This window comes from Tenrec ecaudatus, chromosome 15, assembly GCF_050624435.1.
Source record: "Tenrec ecaudatus isolate mTenEca1 chromosome 15, mTenEca1.hap1, whole genome shotgun sequence".
Taxonomy (NCBI): Eukaryota; Metazoa; Chordata; class Mammalia; order Afrosoricida; family Tenrecidae; genus Tenrec; species Tenrec ecaudatus.
Window position 1 is genome coordinate 74,323,690 of NC_134544.1, and position 19,043 is coordinate 74,342,732.

The 19,043-nt window shown below is 42.6% G+C and overlaps 1 pseudogene; it reads right to left on the reverse strand.

Annotated features, from left to right (window-relative positions):
- Positions 1–16,661: 16,661 nt before the first annotated feature.
- The window catches only part of LOC142427516 (serine/threonine-protein kinase RIO3 pseudogene), a 102,023-nt pseudogene continuing 99,641 nt past the window's right edge, over positions 16,662–19,043 (reverse strand).

Below are 19,043 nucleotides of genomic sequence, written 5' to 3' on the forward strand. Positions count from 1 at the left end.
TCACTTACTAGGGAGATCAGAGCAGGTGTTCTATTTTGCCAGGCACGTCAGCGACATTCTTGCAAGGATGATTAGAGCAGGACTACTATCAGCATCTTCAAAGTAAGATCAGCAACATCTTGGAAGGAAAAAAAAGACCAGGTCTTCTCACAGGATCTTTCAAGGAAGATCAGCGACATCTTGGCAAGGAAGACCAGAGCAGGTCTTCAATCAGCATCTTCAAAGGAAGATCAGCAACATCTTGCAAGGAAGGTCAGACCAGGTCTCCTGTCTGCATCTTCCAAGTAAGATCAGCAGCATCTTGCAAGGAAGATCAGAGCCTGTCTTCTGTCAGCATCTTGCAAGGCAAATCAGAAGCATCTTGAACGGAAGATCAGAGCAAGTCTTTTCTTAGCATTTTTAAAGGAAACCAGGGATATCTTGCAAGGGAGATCTGCATCATCTTGCAAGGAAGGTCATGGCAGGTCTTCTGTCAGCATCTTGCAAGGCACATCAGGGAAGATCAGAGTAGAACTTTTGTCAACACCCTTTAAAGACTATCAGCGACAGCTTGCGAGACAGATCAGAGCAGGTTTTCCCAGCATCTTGCAAGGAAGATTAGCGACATCTTACAAGGAAGACCCTAGCAGGTCTTCTATCACAAGCTTGCCATGCAGATCAAGGACATCTTTCAAGAAATTTCTGGGCAGTTCTTCTTTCAGCATCTTTCAAGATAGATCAGCAAAATCTTGCAAGGCAGATCAGAGCAGGTCTTCTCTCAGCAGCTTGCAAAGATGATCAGCAACATCTTTCGAGGAAGATCAGGGCAGATGGTCTCACAGAATCTTGCAAGCAAGGTCAACAACATATTGTCAAGGAAGATCAGAGCAGGTCTTCTATCAACATCTTGCAGAGAACATCAGTGACATTTTCAAGGAAGGGCAGATCCGATTGATCCCATCTCACAAGGAAGAGCCTATTAGTTGTGGGTTAGGGTGTGATGCTGAGAACATATTTTAGAGAGAGTACCATGTTAAGTCGCTTGGCATGTCATCACATGCAGCTGTTGCTTCTAAGTCTGTATTATCAGCATGTTGTTCCCACCATCAGGTTTTGCTATGTTTTGTCGCAACATCTGAGTTTGTGTGCCTGCCTGTGGGTTAGGCCCTGCCTGGTTCTGACTCATCTGTCTTTTTAAATTTCATACTTACACTTACACATAGACACATATATGTCACCATTTATGTGTGACCGACAAAATCATCTTCCAGTATCTTTAAATTATATTCTTCACTATAAATATCCAATTTTAAAATTCATAATACAATTATACATTTGAGAAATGAAAACCAGTATCGAGAACTATTCCACAGTAGGAAGAGGTGAAGTTGTTAGCCAGCGAGGAGCCAGAGCTGTTCGACAGCATGCAGAGCTCCTACAAGCAAGGCGAGTTTGACAAACATACATAAATGGGCACATGAGAAGATACCAGTGTTTGCCTGACCTAGACCACTGATCGACTGAACCCTGAGTTGTTTGGTAAAACCCACCCTACACAAACAGGTGTGTATGATGTACACACACACACACACACACACACAAATTCAGGACCCTCAACGACTATGACTCTACAGGTGAGTCATGCTGCATATGCCAAGGTCTTGATGTACAAATATGTGATGGAGTCCAGCTCCGGGAGGGTTAAACTGGATACTTCAAGGAGGTGTGGAGTCAGCGAACACAGACAAGATAGACATGAGAGATGTTCTGGTGGAAGTATTCTCTGCTGAGTTCTTCCAAACAGCTGTACTTATAGCATAAAAAGTGTTGCAGACCACTACATAAAAACAATGCTTTATGATTAATTCCAATATCACCCTTATTGTTTCTACTGAAACCTGATAAAAGACCATTATGAGGTCTGTACTTTTTTCTATCACTTTCTGTCATCTACCTGGTTCTTTCTGTACTGCTTGTCTTATAAGTCACATACTATTTTTGATTGAGGTGTTCAGAAAATTTGGTTAGGCTCATGTCCTACTCACTGCCCTATTTTTTTCTCACAGTATTCCTTTCCTGGTTGGCTAACAATGAAACTACCTCATGTGCTACTTCAAAGCCTAATATCTAAAAACATAGTTAAATGCTTCTCAGTGTTACATATTTTGCTTTATCAACTTTCCCATGGTAACTGTTTCATTGTCTACCTATGTTTTCTTTTGTTTTTTATACTCCTGGGGCACCAAAGAGCCAACCCATCTGATTCTTTGCCAAAGACTTAATATTTCCCTTTTATGTGTTTCCTATTAATGTTAACCATTCTTTCTCCTTCTATCTAAGCCCCTGTCCAAGGTGTCCAAGATATAGGGTCATCAATTGGTCCTCTATATCTGGGAGGGCAAAGACTCCCCCACTACTTAATCTGGATGGAATCCAGGGTTTTTTTGATGGGTTTTATTTCTCCTCTAACCTCAACTTTTGGGTTTCTTCCTCACTCAATTCCCACATATCTTTCTCAGAATTCCCAAAGATGTCTTGTTGTGTAAGCCTCTCAATGCCTCAGGTGAGGAAAGCACCATCATATTGAAGCAAGTTTTAGATCAAATTTCATTCATACTTCTCAAGACTGCCCTCGCATTGGTTCTAGGTGCGGTAAACATGACAATGCACAAAATTCTCAAGAATGGATTTAACAACAGCAAATATTTGAGGGATGTTGGAAACCCTCTCTGAGAACCTCTGCTCTGCAGAAGCTTCTTCCACCAGGCTGTACCTTTGCTAGACAGCATGGCTGGGATGGCTCCCAACAATTATGAAATACAGATAAAAGTCCTATTTTTCCTACAAACCTTTTGAAACATAAGAATAGAGAAAAGAGAAGTGAACCCAACCCATATCTTCCCAAAAGTTACCAGAGAGGAGGAGGGAGAAATATTTGACCCACCCATTGGCCTGCTGAGGCTAGACCTGGGATCAAACACCTTGTAAGTAGATGTGCATGTGCACAGCGGAACATTTCTAACAGACTGTCCTCAGCATCTTGCAAGGATGATCAGCATTTCACTTACAAGGGGTATCAGAGCAGGTGTTCTCTCTTGCAAAGCAGATCAGCAACATCTTGCAAGGAATATCAGCAACATCTTGGAAGGAAGATTAGATCAGGTCTTCTCACAACATCTTGCAAGGAAGATCAGCGACATCTTAGCAAAGAAGACCACAGCATGTCTTCCATCAGCATCTTCCAAAGAATATCAGCAACATCTTGCAAGGACGATCAGAGCAGGTCTTCTATATTGCAAAGCAGATCAATGTATTTCAAGTCAGACCAGAACAGATTTTCTAATCACCATCTTGCAAGGCAGATTAGAAGTATCTTGTAAGAAGATCAGAACAGGTCTTAGCACCTTTTAAGGAAGACCAAGGATACCTGGAAGGCAGATCAGAGAGCAGGTCTTCTTTCACCACCTTGCAAAGCACATCAGAAGCATCTTGCAAGAAAATCAGAGCAGGTCTTCTCTCAGCTCCTTTGAAGGAAGGTCAGGGGTATCTTGCAAGGCAGATCAGAGGAGGTCTTCTGTCTGCATCTTCTAAGGAAAAAAAGCGGTATTTTGGCAAGGAACACCAGAGCAGTTCTTTAATCAGCATCTTCCAAGGAAGATCAGCAGCATCTTTCATGGAAGATCACCACAGGTTTTCTATCTTGCAAAGCATATCAGTGACGTCTTGGAAGGAAGATAAGATGAGGTCTTCTAAGAGCATCTTGCAAGGAAGATCAGCAACATCTTGGCAAAGGAAGACCAGAGCAGGTCTTCAATCACCATCTTTTTTTTAAAAAAAACATTTTATTAGGGGCCAATAACCATATTTCAAGGGTCACCAGAAGCATCTTGCCAGAAGATTAGAGCAGTTCTTCTCTCAGCACCTTTTAAGGAAGACCAGGGACATCTTGCAAGGAAGGCCAGAGCAGGTCTTCAATCAGCATCTTGCAAGGCAGTTCGCAGCATCTTGAAAGGAAGATCAGATAAGGTCTCTAAGCATCTTTTAAGGAAGACCAGGGATACCTTTAAAGGCAGATCAGAGCAGGTCTTTTGTCAGCATCTTGCATGGCAGATCAGTGACAACTTGCAAGAAAGATCTGGGCAGGTCTTCTGTCACCATCTTGCAAGGCACATCAGAAGCATCTTGAGAGGAAGATCAGCAAAATTTTGCAAGGCAGATCAGAGCAGGTCTTCTCTCGTAACTTGCATGGAAGATCGTGGCAGGGCTTCTGTCAGCATCTTGCAAGGCACATCAGGGAAGATCAGAGTAGGTCTTCTGTCAACACCTTTTAAAGAATATCAGTGACAGCTTGCAAGATAGATCAGTGCAGATTTTCCCAGCATCTTGTGAGGAAGATTAGCTACATCTTATAAGGAAGACCCTAGTAGGTCTTCTATCGCCATCTTACCAGGCACATCAAGGACATCCTTCAAGGAAGATCTGGGCAGGTCTCCCAGCATCTTACAAGGTAGATCAGCAAAATCTTGCAAGGCAGATCAGAGCAGCTCTTCTCTCAGGAGCTTGCAAGGTTGTTCGGCGACATCTTTCAAGGAAGATCAGACGGGTGTTCTCACAGAATCTAGCAAGCAAGGTCAGCAACATATTGTCAACGAAGATCAAAGCAGGTATTCTATCTATATCGTGCAGGACGACCATTGTACCAGAGGTCAATGTCTGTCCTTATGTAACTCTTCCCTGCTTCCCCCCCCCGCAATCATTTAATTGGGGGCTCATACAACTCTTATCACACTCTTTATCTACATCCATGTATCAAGCACATTTGTACACTCGTTGTCATCATCATTCTCAAAACGTTTGCTTTCTACTTGAGTCCTTGGTCTCAGCTCATTGTTTTAAAAATCATTTTATTAGGGGCTCATACAACTCCTATCAAAATCCATATATACATCAATTGTGTAAAGCATATTTGTACATTCTTTGCCCTCATAATTTTCAAAGCATTTGCTCTCCACTTTAGCCGTTTGCATCAGGTCCTCTTTTTCTCCGCCTCCCTCCCCAGTGCCCCCTCCCTCATGAGCCCTTGATAATTTATAAATTATTATTTTGTCATATCTTGGCCTGTTTGATGTCTCCCTTCACCCACTTTTATGTTGTATGTCCCCCAGGGAGGAGGTCACATATAGCTCCTTGAAATATGTTTCCCCTTTCCAACCCACCCTCCTTTTGCCCTACAAGTATCTCCACTCACACCACTGGTCCTGAGAGCATCATCCACCTGGCTTCCTTGTGTTTCCAGTTCCCATCTGTACCAGTGTACATCATCTGGTCTAGTCAGACTTGCAAGGTAGGATTCGGATCATGACAGTGGGCGTGCGGTGAGGGGAGGAAGCATTTAGGAACTAGAGGAAAGTTGTATATTTCATCGTTGCTACATCGCACCCTGACTGGTTCATCTCCTCCCAAAACCCTTCTTTAAGGGAATGTCCAGTGGCCTACAAATGTGCTTTGGGTCTCCATTACACACTCCCCCGCTCATTCACTATGGTGAGATATTTTTGTTCTGATGATACCTGATCCCTTGACACCTTGTGGTTTCACAGGCTGGTGTGCTTCCTTCATGTCGGCTTTGTTGCTTCTGAGCTAGGTGGCCGCTTGTTTACCTCCAAGCTTTAAGACCCCAGATGCTATATCTTTTGATAGCTGGGCACCATCAGCTTTCTTTACCACATTTGCTTATACACCCATTTGTCTTCAGCAGCTGTGTCAGGGCGGTGAGAATACAATATGATGTTTTGTTCTTTGAAGCCTGATAACTGATGCCTTCAGCACCTCCTGATCACACAGGCTGGTGTGCTTCTACAATGTGAGCTTTATTGCTTCTGACCCAGATGGCCGCTTGTTTACCTTCAAGTCTTTAAGACACCAGACACTATCTCTTTTGACAGCTGGGCACCATCAATTTTCTTCCCCACATTTAGTTGTTTATCCACTTTGTCTTCAGCGACTGTGCCGGGAACGTGAACATCATAGAATGCCAATTTAATAGAAGAAAGTATTCTTGCATTGAGGGTGTGCTTGAGTGGAGGCCCAATGTCCTTCTGCTACCTTAATACTAAACCTATAAATAAGGCACATAGATCTATTTCCCTATCCTCATGTATAAATATTTTTGCATATGTACATGCCTTTATCTAGACCTCTATAAATGCCCTCTGCCTCCCAGTGCTTTCCTCGGTTTCCTTTGACTTCCCTCCTGTCCCACTATCATGCTGTCCCACCCAGAATTTCAGCCATTCCTCTTAGTTACATTACCCTTGGTCCCAGCCTACCAGATCTCCTACACCCTCCTCACCACTGATTTGGATAGCTTGTTGTTCCCTTGAACATGGGTATATTAATACCACTACCTTTCCCCCCACCTCCCCTTCTCCCATGTGCCCTCGTAACTATCGGTCCCTTTGTTTTCTCCTGCAATTGTTCATCCAGCCTATCTTATTTAGACAGACCTGCAGAGATAGTAACTTTCACAAAAACAAGACAGAGCACAACCAAGCAACAGTATACAACAAAACAACAAACCGATGACAAAAACAAAATGCAAGGAAGAAAAGCTTGTAGTTAGTTCCAGGATTGTTTGTTAGCCTTTAGGAGTGTTTTACATTCCAGTATTTTGGGGCACCATGCCCTGGGCCCAAAGTCCACCTTCAGCATTCCCTGGGGACCTTGCTGCTCCATTCCCTTGCTGTTCTATTACACCCCTTAATGTTTTTCCTCGGTGTGGCGGGATCCAATTGGGTGCCATTACTTCGCTGTATCTCTGGTATTGTCATCGGTAGGGCTATGGGTCAGTGAGGGACTTCATGTCTCATAGTGAGGATGGCCATGTGGTCCTCTCTGTCAACTGGCTGTTCTATTTGGGAACATCGAACTCCTGGCCTGGTGGGCCATGATGTGCTCCACTCTCTCCTCTTCCCCCTCCATCTACTCCCATGTGCTCTGATCAGATATGTCCCTCTTCCAGAACTTTAGATTCAGTGCCATCCTTTGATATACATTCTTCTGAGGGGAAAATGTCCCCTTAGTAGTTGGGGTTGGGGCCGGCCCCCCAGACCTCTTCACTGATTTCTCACTCTAGGCGGGCATGTTGGATTCACATCTTGCAGCATCGGCTTGAAATCTGGTCCCTCTTTTAATTTGTGGCCCCAGGCACACAGGCAGGAATTCCCCAGGAAGAAGTTGAGCAGAAAAAAAAAAGTTGAGCAGAGTATTCCCTTGTGGGGGTCAGCAGGCCTTTTCCCAACCTCCCTAGCTACAAAGGGTGGAGCTCACCTAGCTGGGTGTGGCACAGGTGTAAATGCCCTAGGCTTAGGGGAGTGGTCTGGAGGTTAGCAATAGCTTGTGAGTGACCAAGAAAGAGGCAAAGAGGAGGAAAAAATGTTAAAAAGCAAACTCTGGGTGCATGGGAGCAGGGGGAGGGGATACACTGAAGAGATGGAAACAAAGCAACAATGTAGCTGAGTTAAATCCCTGCCAGTGTGGAGCTGCAAGGGTTTAGTCCCTGCTCCGAGGCAGCCTGAGGCAAGCTGTGGCTGTGTTGAGAAGAGGCCCCCTCCCTGGGCAGCCCTCCAAGATCTAGGGGGGGACAGAGAGGAGCACCATGGTTTTAGTCCCTGCCCTGAGGCTGGTGGTGAAAAACTGTGGCTGTGTTGAGACCAAGCCTCCCTACAGGCTCCAAATGGTCCTGGCTCCAGCAGTGACAGTGGCGGGACCAAGGTGAAGCCCCAGCGACCTCCACTGAGGTAAGCCAAAAAGCCCCCAGCCCCTCAAAACCCCATCGGTCTGTGCCTACTTATCTTTATGACACTCCTCCTGCATTCCAGCAGTGTTTAATTTCCCTGTGGAGTCCCTCTGGTATGTGTTACACCATCGCCATCTTGCTGGAAGTCTATTCCCTGCTTTTCTGGGTTGTAGTTCACCATGACTCTACCAATGTGAGTAGAAGTCTCTCTTTTCTGTATTAAAGGGGAACAAGCTCTTTTATGTGGAAATGCTAGACTTGAGACCATGAGTCACTCAAAGGTAGGAGTCAGCAACCTAGGTCCTTCGGGATTGACTGGACCTGTTCTTTCAGAAAATTCCACTAAAAATCAGTCACACAGGGGAAATTCTTAGTTATAATGAAAGTAAAGAGAGGTGAGGAATAGCTGGCCACCCGTCAAAGCCACACCTGTCAAAGAACAATACCAAAAGCATTAATTATTCTATGATTCTCTTATATTTCATTCTTAAATATATTTAAAATGTAAGCTTTTTAATAAAAAGTCAAGAAACGTTTATTTAGCCTAATGGACTAGAATGAAATCATAGAGTGAGACTTGCAATCAGGCACACATGCAGACATACACAAGTTAGGAAGTGTGAATTAACTGTATCCTAGTGTTCTTTGTGAAGTTGTTTTGTTTTGTTTTTTTAGTCATGTTACTGTGGGCTCATACAACTCTTATCACAATCCATACATCATTGTGTGAAGCACATTTGTACATTTGTTGCCATCATCATTCTCAAAACATTTCTTTCTACTTGAGCTCTTGTTATCATCTCAGTTTTCCCCTCTTTCACTCTCCCTCCCTCACGAACCCTTGTTAATTTATAGATTATTCTTGTTTTGTCATATCTTGAACTGCCAGATGTCTCCCTTCACCCACTTTTCTGTTGTCCGACCCCCAGGGAGAGGATTATATGTAGATCATTGTGTTCGGTCCCCCTTTCTACTCCACCTTCCCCCTTCCCCTCCTGGTATAGCTACTCTCATTATTGGTCCTCAGGGATTTTTAGATGAAGGCTTTTGATGTGCATTAATGTATTTTTAGTAGCTCCCAGTTCTTTATTTTGTCTTCTATAATGTGAATATTTTTATTATGTCCATAGTGTGTTTATATCTTGTATAACTGCCGTCAAATTTGTCCCTAAATTTTTATTGTCTGGATGTATGATCTAGGGTTTATATGTAGGTATTGGATTTATCATGCGTTCATTTTTGTATGTGGCATGAAGTATGGACTTTATTCCATTCTTTTGCAGGTGGAAATCCAGTTTTTCCAACATCATTTGTTGAAAAGGATATCTCCTGTCCACTTAATGTGTTTTAGTCCTTTATCAAAGATTAGGTTGTCTATACGTACCTGGTTGTATATCTAGGTTATCAATTCTAATTCACTGCTATTCATATATACCGTTGTACCAGGTTGCTTTAAGTTTCATGACTATATAACACGTTATTAAAGTCTTGTTTGACTTTTAAATGGTGTTTTATTTATCCTGTGTTTCTTTCCTTTCTATATTAACCTTACTGATTTCATAGGCTGATATTTATTCCCCAGGGATACAGTGGCAGAAAACCACATCAAACACCTTGAAAGAAGCCTGACTAGGATAGTTTGCTGAAAGTTCCACCAGCAATGCAAGTGGAGGGCACAATAAAGAGTTTTGGGGCTTATTGGTCAATCTAAAATCTAGTAAGAATCGTTTAAAGAGCTGATTCCAATGACAACAGCAGTAGGACTCTGAGAATGAAGAACATTTTGTGTTTGACCAATGTTACTTAGTAATTCAGGAATAAAACATATAACTTTAAAAACAAAGATACTAGATCTTTCTAATGATGTGTTTCTTCTAAACGCAGTCCATGCAGATAATGCTAATACAGAGATCATGTATCTGAAAATTATCTGAACTATTTGTCAAGATAGAATTTATTATTCTAATTTGCTGTTGTTGGTCTTAACCTAAGACCCACACAGCATGTCATTTTCAATACATTTGAATGTTTTTTTATGTCCCATGTAACTTGGACTACGGTGAATTATAAATCCTTGTGCCTAAAGATGGTTGTTAGTTTGAAACAAACTAAATAATACATACCTAAAAACACCCATATGTGCTTAAGTTTTACTTTTTCTCCTTTTGTAATCACTCAGTCATGTTTTGATTTTATGAATAAGAAATATGGGGATTTTCAAAGGTGAATTTTCTGTTAACGCTTTTGATTAAGCAATCGGGGAGGGGGTGGTGGTAGATTTTTTTTTAAAGAATCCTCCAAGTAAGGAAAAATGAGTCACACAATGTTCCATGTCTGGCTCTCTGGTGCTAATCTTTCTGGCTGCCCACCTGAAAACACGTTTTTAATACTAGTGTTGAAGAGAAAATGCCAAAGGGGTAGCTAGAGTTTCTGGGAAATGTAGTCCCAAGTTAATGCTGATATGTGATTTAATTGAAAGGTTACTATAGGAGTAGTTTCAGTTCAGCAATTATATGGGGACTCTGGGCAGTAGCTCTGCCCATTGTTTGACTTTTTTATGTTTTTCTGTGTGTTGTTTTGTTCTGCAATTTTCTTCCATTCCCTCAGGAACTCTCTACTCTGTGTACAAGGACAGAATGTTTGGTGGGCTCATCAGGTCCTATTTACTTCTTATACGCTCTGGCTATGTAATGAGTCACTTTGTTTTTGACATATCTCTTATAGTAGTTACATTTTCAAAATGTGTTTTAAGGTCCTTTATTTTCTTTCAGATACACACTAAGAACAATGAAATTAATAAACATAAATAGATATCCCTGATTCCCAAAGAGTAACATACTTCATTAGTTCAAAGGTCCAGTTTTTCCATGAGCAATTGTTTGGTTGGTCGTTTGAAGGATGGCCACATCAGAATTATCAGAGTGTGCTAAAAAGGCTTGGATTTCATTAGAAGGTGTGTGTGCCAACTGCTGAAGCCAAAGTGGGTGAGCAAGTAAATGTGGTGAAAAAAGCTGATGGTGCCCGGCTATCAAAAGAGATAGTGACTGGGGTCTTAAAGGCTTGAAGATAAACAAGCGGCCATCTAGCTCAGAAGAAACAAAGCCCACATGGAAGAACACACCAGCCTGTGTGAGCGAGTGATCCCAAAGGGATCAGTTATCAGGCATCAAAGAACAAAAAATCATCATATCATTGGCTGCACACCTCCATGATAGGATCGCTGAAGACAAATGGGTGCATAAACAAATGTGGCGAAGAAAGCTGATGGTGCCCGGCTATCAAAAGAGATAGTGTCTGGGGTCTTAAAGGCTTGAAGATAAACAAGCGGCCATCTAGCTCAGAAGCAAAAAAGCCCACATGGAAGAAGCACACCAGCCAGTGCGATCACGAGGTGCCCAAGGGACCAGGTATAAGGCATGCAAAAAAAAAGAATATGTGTATGTATATATATATATATATAGATGTAGATATATATATAGATATATATATAGATATATATACATACCATATTGAATGAAGTGCAGAGTGGAGACCCAAGGCCCAAGTGTCGGTCACTGGAGATCCTCTCATAGAGGGGTTTAGGAGAGGAGATGGGTCAGTCAGGGTGCGAGGTAGTACCGATGAAGCACACAGCTTTCCCCCAGATCCTGGATGCTTCCTCCCCCCAACTACCATGATCCGAATTCTACCTTGCAGGGCTGGATAGGGCAGAGGTTGTACACTGGTACATATGAGGGCTGGAGACACAGGGAATCCAGGGTGGATGATACCTTCAGGACCAAGGGTGTGAGGGGCGATGCTGGGAGAGTGGAGGGTGAGTGGGTTGAAAAGGGGAAACTGATTACAGGGATTCACATGTGACCTCCTCCCTGGGAGAGGGACGGCAGGGAAGTGGGGGAGGGAGACTCCGGATAGAGCAGGATATGACAAAATATCGATGTATAAATTGCGAAGGGCACATGAGGGAGGGGGAGCGGAGAGGGAGGGGAAAAAAAGGAGGAGCTGATGCAGGGGGCTTGGGTGGACAGCAAATGCTCTGAGAATGATTGGGGCGGGGAGTGTATGGATATGCTTTATACAATTGATGTATGTATATGTATGGATTGTGATGGGAGTTGTATGAGTCCCTAATAAAATGTAAAAAAAGAAAAGGAAAAAAAAAGAAAGAAAAGAAAATGATTAGGGCAAAGAGTGTGCACATGTGCTTTATACAATTGATGTATGTATATATTTGGACTGTGATGGGAGTTGTTTGAGCCCCTAATAAAACGTTTAATAAAAAAAGGTGTGTGTTCACTGATAGAAGACTGGCTCAGCACTTCAGAAGTGCAGATGGATTAAGAATCTCAGATTCTGAGAATCATCCAATGTTGGCTTACATTTTTGTGAGGGCTAAAGTTTGTCAGTTTGAATCCACCTTCTGCGTTATCAAAGAAAGACTTGGGAATGGGCCTCCTTAATTATTACCAGCAAATCAAACTTTGAAACAGTGGTTCTTGATCACTGAGGTTACCACGCGGTGAGATAGATGAGAAAGCAATGGGTTTAAAGCTATCTGGGCAGGGTAGTTCTTTTCAAGGACAGATCCCAAGCCTAGGAAGAGACAAGGCACACATATATTTCCAGGTGGTCTGAGAGTTCTTAGAACACACTATCATTGTCATAGGGTTTGGGAGCCAATAGTCCAAGCAAATATCAAGCAGCCTATCAATATGCTACTTCTGAGGAGGTAAACAGGTCATCACAGGTGATTACAATTCCCTCGTTGAAGATTGGCTAGGTGCTTTTCCTGAGGCTGGGAGAGTCCAAGGAACAATCACATTTGACAAGAAATTCAATTTAGCTGAATCCACAGCAAGAACACCTTTGCGGGTGACAGCCTTTCAGGATTTAGGAAGTGAAGCTCCATTGAATATGTCCCCAGGGTTCATAGTAGATTTGGAGAACCTCATCTGAGGGCAGAATTTTAGAATCATAAGAGTGGTCCATAGCAATAGTTTTGAAGAGGTTCCCAGGGGCCTTACTGTGCACAGCTGTAGAATATTCTAGAAGGCAAACACTCATTGGGAGGACTCAGCACAAGCATGTGTGGGAACTTCTCTGAGATGTTGTCTAGGGACAGAAGGGAGGGGCCAGGGTGCATTGGAGAATCAGGATTCAGTGGGGGTCCCATTGTCTGAAGATCGGGGTTACAGCAGCACCCCGAAGCTTTAGCAGGATGCTGGATCTCAAAACTCAAAGGGGCAAGGTCATCTGTTGATTGTCAATCATCATGCAGTGACTGAGTGGGCAGGTGTACAAGTGTGCTTGCTGTGTGCCTCTTGGTCCTGAACTTCACAGACTGCTGGTGGGCATCCGAGTCCCGAGGACACCTAGTGCGAGTCCCCTTTGATGAAGGCTGGAAATACTGGGCAGATGGAACTGAGGTGGGAAGTGAGGAGACACTGGATCCTGCAGGACTGCTGCCCATGATGGTAGGGACCTCAGGCTGCACAGTAGAGCTGCCTGCTCAGGAGCGGTGTGTGGGATGAGGAAACACTAGGACACAGCCCCCCAAGCCCACTGTCTGTAGCCAGCGTTTGAGAGTGATGCCTGGCCTTGCGGGGCTTAAAGGACCGCAGACTCTGCCTGTTCATTGCATGTGCCCGGGCTTCCTTCCAGGCCGTCCACTCCGGGCTGGTCAGTGCTGTGGGCTCCACGTGGTCCACGAAGGTGTAGTTCCTGCCCTATTTCGACAGCTCATAGCACTCGGGTTGCAGAATGCGCACGAAGGCGTCCATGGGAAATGTGACTCTGGATTCCCCGCAGCTGCACTGAGCAGCAGTGTTACCATAATTAACCCAGAGCAGGGTGGCAAAATTGATGGATTCCACAAAGTTGAAACCGTGATTGAAGCCAGCATATTAGCCATAGAGGAATGTGACCGTGAATTCGCCTGCTCCCTGGGTGATCCGAACAAAGGGAATGCCATTCTCCCTGGGTGAGATGAGGGCCACCTTGTGCCACAGTAAGTTTATGCAACCACTGGAACTGCCAGGGAAAAGCTCCCTGGCCAGTCTCTGCAGGCAGGCTCCGTGCTCAGGGGGCACCACATACCACATTTTTGGCTCCCTGAAATGCAGGTAGTTGAAGCTGTACAGGTCCATGTCCTCTGTGAGCCAAGCGGTGGTGGTCTCCCACAGGACACAGTACAGGAGGGAAGTGTGGATGCCTATGATGACAATTCCACACTCCTCCAAAAGATCCTGGATCATTCCCAGGTGTCTGAGCTTCCAAAGCTCAGTGTTTTCACCAAATAAGGAGCCACATACCCCAGCCCCATAAATGGGAGAATCATGCAAGCGGCTCTTCCAATATGTTCGCTCCAAATCCTCAACATCCCGGTGTGTGATATCTGTCGGTGTTGGCCAAGTGGTGATACTCCTTTACGGTTATGGATTTCTTTGTTTTATGATCTAGCAAAAAGACACCTGTCTGCCCCGTAGCTACCTGCTGCACAGGACTGGCTATCAGGATATCATCCATATCGTCATAGTTCTGTCTGGCTGTCCACTGCTCAGATGGGATTATTTTAGCCAGGCCTGCAGGTGGGCACCTTGGCATTCCATATAAACAATGTATTTGTTGAAATCCTTAAATTCCTCCATGATAGGTTGGAAAGTAATGATTTTAAGACTTGGGTTCTGGCTTTGATAGTCGTGGTAATTCATGGCTGCAAAATAGAGTTAGAAAACCCCGTTCTCATGGATGTTCCATGTATCTTGGAATGCTGTGCTTTTGTTTCTTTATCTCTCTGAAAATCTCTTCCAGTTAATTGATTTCTCTGTGAGAGCAAATGCACTCTCTCCAGGCATGTTGGTTCACCAAGAGAATTCTACTAAGGCAGACAGCTATTGTTTCCCCCAGAGAGAACAGAATTTGTCCACATGGAGTGGGTTTTCTCAGATTGCTCTTGGCTCAGTATGCTGTTCTGGAAGTTTACTTAGTTGGAAGGGTATCTCTATCTGTTGATACTTAGCTCCTGTTGCAATCCTGGGCAATTTCCAATTCCACTAACAAGTTGTGCCTCAAGGAATTTTTAAAAAGTAAATCTAAAGACAGTAATTCAGAAACATTCCACATAAATGAATGTTTCCTGAAATGCTAGTAAAGAATCAGGTAAAGAAAAAATAGCACAAAAATGCTAATATCAAAAATAACATTTATTGTAAAATATGAACCAAGACAACTAACCAAACAAACTCCCTGACATCAGTTCGACCCTGTAGGACATGATGAGATGCCTTTGTTTTTTTTCCCCTCAGGCTTTGTTTTTTTCCCCCTCATGCTCTTTTTTCTCATGCAAAGCCTTCTTCTCCATGAAGGGCCTGGTTAAGCAACTGATGGATTGGCAGCCAATGGGGCTCCACCAGGGCTCTAATACAGGACAGAAAAAGTAAAGATTTCACTGAACTTAATAGGAAAAATAAAATTGATGTAGAATGACTTCAACAGTCAACTTAAATCTGGATGAATTATGTTACAAAAAATTAAGCAACACAAAACAGAGAATTCATCAAGCTCTTCCATCCTGATTAACGCTAAAAGCTGAACCTTGGAAAAGCCAGTAGAAGTACACAAAACATTAGCTATGAAAGATGTTTGTGTAACCCTATGTGTTAGACATAAACCTTAAAGTAGTGAAAGCTCCCAAATATTGTGTTACCAGGGGGATGATTTCATCTTAAGAACATAGTATTTAGAAATAATGACCAGCAGATTTGAAATTCAGTATTAACCATCATAGGCAATCCTATCTAGTTCCGGCTTTCTCATCCTGCCCCCTGCCCCCCCCCCCGGGCGATACAAGTAAAAGCAACAACAACAAAAATTGGGTAAAACAAAACAATTCAGAAGTTGTGAAATCTGCATCATTTTATAATTTGAGTCAAGTTCCTAAGTTATACAATCTTCAGAGACATTTTAGGATTAAAACATATATATCCAATTCTCTTCATAAAAGTGAAAGCATAGCTTAAGGAGCCGTGAATGGGGTGGAGGTTAATGATCCACAGCTTCATATCTAACACAGAACCCAGCAGTTCAAACTCAGCGTACATCACATTATTGAAAAATATACCCTAAGACTTTTTTGAAATGCAGTTAAAAACTGTATCAAAGAAATAAAAAATGTGTTTAAGAAGAACATATTTGGCATTTAAAAGTGCTAACACGTTTTGGATTTTTCTTTATCTAATCTGACTTAATAGCAACAGTAGGATTCACCATGTTTTAGTTTTACATAAACCTCACCCTAGCAAACTAATGAAAGTAGAGAGCTTGCTTTTCATGCAGAGAGGCCCTTCCAGTTGCAGTACTAGAGACTATTAAAAGATCAGATCACTTAAATCAGCTGGTTAGTTTGGTACCTGAGCTGCTTTAAAGGTACTTTTCCCCATTGAATTGTCTACTATTTCTCATTTGCCATATTTCCCTTGAAAATTAATAACTAGTTTGAATAAAATGTAAACTGAACATGGAATGTGCCAAACATGGTTTAAATCTTACAGCCCATGCTTTCAAATAATCCTTTTACATGATGGCTATGAATTACAGTTTTAACCATATTAACTACATGCAAAAATTTTGAAAATTTAAAGACGCTTTTGGGCCATGATACTTTAGTTCTTATGCATTTATCTTCTCCACAAACTTATGTCTCTTCTTGGGTGTCATAATGTGGAAGACGTTCCATTCAATTCCATTTCATGATGCCCCAATGAAAGGTTATGCCTGTTTCCATCAGCTTTTGTGAAACAAAATTTGCATTTTTCATAGTACTATAGAGAATAATTTTTCCACTAGAATTATGGTCACGGTCACTGTTAATATTGAAAGTCAGCGGTCATGGGTGTGATTCATGATGTAGTTCTGGTAGACCTCTGTCATCCTTCACAAATGAAGCAGCTTTCCTTCCATTCTTCTGAACATGATCTTCATTCATTTTCTCCAAAGCTTCTATGTCAGCTGAGAAATCAGCTTCATTATCTGCTGAGATGTTTAAGCCTGCAACAGCATTAAGGAGTTCTCATTCATTGAGAGCTCCATAACTCCTCCTTTCTGGAAAGTCTGGGAGACATTCTTACAGTTCCGGAAGAGGAATTCCAGGCCATGACGTTGGTTCTACAGACTGGCTGACATCACTCAACCAGATCTTTCCAGCATGCCACAGCTTGTTATACTCACTGATGTCAGGATGGATCAGTGGACATTCATTATGTAACCGCTGCATCATATCAAGACTTTGATACTGGGCATCTTTCAATTCACTACTGAGCTTTACTTCTTTTAATTTAGGAGTGGGAACATTGTGGCCATAAAAGACATAACTGAAATGTGTTTCTTGAGCATGACAACTGTTGGACAAGGAATTCCAACGCTCTGCATTCTTGAGAAACAGTGCATTTTTTTTCTGCGCTCATGTGGATGATCTTAGGTGGATTTTGTTTACTGAAGCAGTCTTTATACCTTTAATCATCTTTAATATATGTTCATGATTCTGGAACTCAATAAGGGTTGTTTTAAATACCTTCATAGCACATTGGGTTGGTACAACTTTACTATCCTTTTCATTCTCCATGCTCCCTGCATATGCATGAAAGACAAGAGATTATTTTCTTGTACTAATACAGCCAGTGATTGTCTCCAATACTCCAGAGTGGATCATTTTATACACAAGTATACACGTCTTAGAATCAACTGCTTTTTCAGCGAATGCTCTTTTTTCTCATGTGAAGCCTGGTCTATTTTATGATTTTGGATTTTGTTCCACTTTGTTCTCCCACTTCACTCTGGACTTTCTTTTGTGATACCTTTCAGAGTAAATTAGCAGTGGTAGCTGGGCACGATATAATTCTTCTGGTCTCAGATACATGGAAGCTGAGGATGACTATGGTCCATTCTTCCTCTGGACTAATTGTTTCCATATGTCTTCTAATATCTTCACTCGTATTTTATGGTACTTTTGTGCTGTCTTCAGTGGGGTGAATGTGGGGGGGGGGCGGGTAACAAAGAGAATGGAGGTGGGGTAGGGACTACTAGCATCTGGGTGGGCTCCCTATTGCTTGGCATAGCTATGTTCCAGAAACACAAGGTCCAGTTCTTTGGGGAATTGAAAGCTTGAAGAGCAAGAAGGGGACTATGCACCATATGGAAGACTGGAAGTCCCTCTGTCTACCCCTGTGGACCATGTCAGAAAAGTGACAGCAGTTCTGAGTATGGAAAGCCACATGGTAAGTTACCATTATCTGGCCCTGCAATCAGCCCAGACCACACCCTAGTACCTTTATTTTGAAAGCTTTGTTACATTAACCTCATTGAAAGGTTTTCTTGCTAACAATTTTCTCGTATTGAATGACACTTGAGTTCGAAATATAAGATATTCCACATTTACTACATGCAAACAGTTTCTTTCCTGTGTGAATTATATAATGTGATGTAAGGGAGTGCTTTCGGCTAAAAGCTTTACCACACTCACAGCATACATAAGGTGTTTTTCTACAGCATGAATTCACTGATGAACAGCGAAATGATGCTTCCTGATGAAGGCTTTTCCACATTCGCCACATACATGAGGTTTCTTTCCAGTATGAGTTCGCTGATGAACAGTGATGTTACTGTTCCAGGAAAAGGTTTTTCCACATTCACCACATACATGGGGTTTCTCTCCAGTATGAGTTTGCTGATGATCAGTAAAAACATTCTTCCTTACAAAGGTTTTTCCACATTCATCAGAGACAGTTTCTCTCCAGTGTGAATTCACTGATGATCAGTAAAAACATTCTTCCTGCCAAGGGCTTTTCCACATTCATCACATACATAGGGTTTCTCTCCAGTATGAATTCACTGATGAACAGTAAGGTTTGTCTTCCTGATAAAGGTTTTTCCACATTCACCACATACATGGGGTTTCTTTACTGTGTGAAATGTCTGATGCAATGGTGGAGGAGAGGGGTAAAGGAAAACAAAGGATGAATATAAGGAAGAAAAGGGTAGTGGGTGCATGGGGCACTAATCCACCCATGGGGAGGGTATTGTTTATATCTCCACAGGAAAAGTGGGAGCAGACTTCAACCCAGTGCCGCAAGGTGTGAATGCAATATCCCGGCGTGGAGTAGGGAACCAGTGGAGAGGTCGGGGAGACTGGCCCCAGCACCATAAATTAAGTGGATTCCTGCCCCTCCCCCAAAAAGAATTTGTTCCAAAGGACGACATTGACTCTGCAGCT